We start from the raw sequence: 4,553 nt of genomic DNA on the forward strand, positions 1-4,553 counted from the left end.
CTGTCATCCTGATTATGTCATATGTTTTCAGCTGAGTGCGATTCTGCGCAGCTATAAATAAAGAGGCCATAAAAATCCTGGAGGAGTTCTGCAGAGCGTGGTGCCCACACACACACACATAAAAGCACACAGGCGCGCATGTACACACACGCACACACACACACACACACACAGGTGGTAATTGTGATACGCCTTTAAAAGATGGAAGAATTAATCCCAGCTAATGTGCATTTGCCTGTATATAAACTGTAAAGGAGGGAGAAGGAAGGATTACAGCCTTTTACACGCACTGTTTCACAAACACACCTCTTGGTAACCAAAGGTATAAAACAAAATCCCAGACTTTAAACCCAAGGAAGGCAAACTCCTAAATCTGAGGGTGTCCTTGTTAGTAAGCAGCCGAGGGTACGCGCGAGCTCTCAGCCGCATCATCAAAGCCTCAGCAATTACTCCCATGCTCCCTCACTCTGGCATAAATCTGCTCTTATCTCGGCTTGCTGTAGGATCACGGAATATCAGCTCCAGCATCTGCTCAATCTACAAACCCAGCCACTAAAAGCACAACAAAGTGGCACTGCAGGCATAAATAAAGGAAGGAGGGGCACCGGAAAGAGTGGAGAGGGATGTGGGGGAGGCTACACAGAGAAAAAGACAGAATTAATGATACAGACAGATGGAGGTAGAGAGGTGTGTGTGTGTTCCTGCTTGTCTTTTTTGCCTTGAGCATTTGGGCTCGTTCACACTGCAATCTGTCAATCAGCCAGTCCAAGAAAACAGAAAAGCTCTGCACGGCTCAGGATAAAACGCTTCACAGGAAATGAAGACGCATGAAGAGAGGAAAGTCAAGAGCTCCGGTTGGGGTAAAGGGTCAAAGTTGGAGATTCAGTGGTCAGAGGCAAATATGAAGTTAAGAGTGACATGTCGTATTTATTGGAGGGGTTAAGACAACCGCTATCGCTGAGCGTGTTTGTCAAAGGGGCCTAAGAACTCCAGTGAAGACAGGATCTTTTTTTTTTTTACATTATTATTAACCCACTTTGTAAAGAGAGGTGTGCAGATGTCAGGTCAGAGCATAGTTGCTCACACCTGGCTGACGCCACAGTGGCAACAGATGAGCAGGTATCCAAAGTATTTTTAGGAGGGTGTTTGTTTTCTTCATGGTCGGACTGGAGCAACATCTTTCATTCTGACCTCTTTATTGCAGCTGCAACCCTGACCTCCGTCCCTCCCCTCCTCTGCCCATTCTTTCTCTCGTACCTCCCTGTCCTCTCAGCATTTCCTCCTTGCTGTATGCTCCATGTACTCCCATTCACCCCGGGTCAACCACTCCTTGCTCTCCAAACACAGAAACAGGGTTGGCTGGTTTGTGATATGTTCCGTAGATAGTAGCCAAATTTACAACAACCCGAAGCTTTTCACTTCGCGGTAATAGAGACAAAATGTTACAAGTTAATGTTATGAGGAAATACCTCAGCTCCAGGTGCTGGCTGAGGGTCAGGGGTGGGAGGTGATGGGTCACGCACCACCCCTCAGGGCTCCCTGAACCCCGACCTCATCAAGACTGATGAATAGTGTGCTAACGGGGACCAGCTCTCCCTTACTGTGTCTGCACTCTCTCTTCTTTTCTTTTCTTTGACGGCCTCTCGTTTTTTTCCCTCCCTCTCACTCTCATGGGGTCTGATCTGGCAGAGGCAAAGTAGTAATACTTATACCTGCTGAACCTTTTAAAGTACCTCGCCATCTGTCGTCTCCCTTGGATTTATAATTATCATCATATCACATTCAAACTAGGCCCTGTCACATTCTTACATAACCTATGCTCCGTCTACAAGCACATGCAATACTCAAGAATAGATTGAATAAATTATTGGGTGAGGTGTTAAATCTTGGCAGGCGATGGAAGTGCTCTCTTTCTGATGAGGCCTCCATGCCTCATCTCTGGGTTGTATCTGTGCACAAGGAGCGAGGAAAGCTAATAACAGGCGCGTGCACGAGTGTGGCTGCTGCATGCATGTGCGGACACACCCGACACATGCACACACCTGACCCCTACACACATGCACAAAGGGACACAGCATAGATACTGTATGTATGTTGGATGCACACACCAGCACCCACAGTCCATTTTCACAGTCATATCATGAAGCCAATTAAAGAGATGAGTCTTATTAGCAGAGGTGTACCAGCCCTCATTAATCATCAGGGTTTCCTGGCAGGGGCTGGTGACATGCAGAGCTCTCTGTCTTCTTTATGAGACTTGTCTCATCATGCCCTTATAAGACACTCATCCAAACTTTACCAAGACTCGTGATTTAGCAGAGCAAGCTTGGCCCAGAGAGACGTTCAGTCATGTGTGGGTCACCTTTGTATGAGCTTCAACGGATCTGAAATTTGAAACGTAGAAATGTAGGCCTTCATTGTGGCACAGTGTTGCCTCACCAGCGTGCGTGTTCAGAGATTTACCCTGCCTCCTCCTCTTCCTAATTGAAAACCCATAATCTTGTTTCCTCCTCCTGCAGGGAGAAACATTAATATGCTCGCTGCAGAGCGCGGGCCCACTGGGACGAGTGAAAGTGGTTGCACAACAATAAGTGCGAGGTGAGGAGAGAAGGTGTAGAGAATCAGATTCCAGGGAAACCCAGGGTAAACATCACCCTGCTCCCTGCTGAAATCTGGCCTTGTTTTCTCGCCTGCCCTGCCCAGACCTCTGGACCACCTGCAGTCCTGCTGATGACAGATTCCCTCCACACACTGGACCATCAGTGCCAAAGGGGGACTAATCCCCCTGCTTCTGTCCCCTTAGTACAATAGCGGTATCACTCGTCCACTCATTCAGCATACCTTCAGCTGATCTGCCTGTGAGTCAATACAAAGCAAACCAACAGGAGGCAGACAGTAAGTTCCCACAGAGCTCTATTCATAGTTTTCCACTGGAATCTCTGACCTGTTCTGGCCCGTCTTATGAAACCTGCTCCTCATAATGACAGGCATTGATGCTCTCGCTTCATTTACATTCACCTTGACATCTCTGTTATGGCCCATGGAGCAATTGAGGAGAGGTGCTTTCCTTTTATTTGGCTACCAGATATTTACAGCATGCATGGCCCATTGTTGTAACAATGAGGCTCAGAAATGTCAAGGATGGGGTGCACTGCAGCAACGAGCTCCAGAAGATGAGTCTGGACATGTGAGTGTCAATGGCCTGGAAGCCGCTCTGTGTGTGTGTGTGTGTGTGTGTGTGTGTGTCCCAGTGTCTAATCTAAAGCAGGTTGTGGTAAATGATTTCCTAGGGTCAGCTGCTTTTCTCTGCCCTTACAAGCTGAGGAGATTACAACCAATGCTCTCATTAATGATTTATCCATGACATTAAAATTCTGTGGGTTTATCTTGTTGCAGGACACTGGCCACATCTTGTCCTTCATGGACAAGAGCCCTTCAGAGAGTTCTACTTAATTCAATTAAAGGTGTGGTAGTGCAAACACGTATATTTTGAGATGCCATGAAAAACTTTTCAAAGACTGCTCGATGAGTCACCCACACAGTGAACTCTGCTCATGAGTCATGGTTCCCCGTCCTCCTTGACCCTCTCCGAGGTCTCAACATCAGCTTAACTGATAGAGCCTGTGGAGGCCTCTGGGTTATCAGAGGCAAATAGAGGCTGAAAGCACAACAGACACTGTGGCTCTGATTTTAAAGTCAGCAGTCCTGACCCAAACTTAACCCAAGTCAAACTAACCAGATTCACTGCTATGAGAACTAATTATAGCCAAAGAAAATAAGAGATAAAACATGTTCTGGCACAGAAGCATGAGCTGTGGACACAAAAGACTTGTCTCAACTTTCATAAAACTGGTTCAACAACAGCCCGGCACTGATCTAGAAGTCTTTCTGCAAAAACATCACTGACAGTTACAAAAAAGGGCTGACAGCTTTGAAGACAGTCGAGCAAGTCTGCCGAGGTAAGTGCTTTTTCTGCACATTACTGTGACAGCAGATGTGTGACGTGGCGATAGAGGAGCCTCTTCATGTTTCACAGGCTGGACATGAAGGTAAGTCTCTACCAGTCCTATTCGAATATGCTCGCATTGATGTGAGCCCCTCTTTATTAATCATGCACTTAACACTGAAGTCTCTGTTGCTTTCATCCTCGTCTCCGCTTCGTGTCCTCACTTTTATCGTTACACAAACTGTGAGCAAGACAGTACCTTTGCCACAATGAGCCCCTTTGATTGTGACCCGCAAACATACAAGCTGTTGCGTACAGGGGTAATGTGCGCGTTGGATATGTAGAGAGAATACATTTCCACAGCCCTTTTAGAGTGAAAAGGATTCATACTACATGTGAGGAGAGGTATCTGCCTGAGACTCTGCCGCCCCCTTGTGCTTAACGCTGGACACAATCTGGGTGAATACCACGAAAACTAAAATTGGATTTTTACCATTAATTGCATTGTGTGAAAAAGGAAAAGAAGAGACCAATAGACCATGCGAGACCTAAGAAACCCCATGTTAACCATAGTGAATTCAGTGTGGTCAGTAAAAAGTAACACCGA

Source organism: Solea senegalensis, linkage group LG12, assembly GCF_019176455.1.
Source record: "Solea senegalensis isolate Sse05_10M linkage group LG12, IFAPA_SoseM_1, whole genome shotgun sequence".
Taxonomy (NCBI): domain Eukaryota; kingdom Metazoa; phylum Chordata; class Actinopteri; order Pleuronectiformes; family Soleidae; genus Solea; species Solea senegalensis.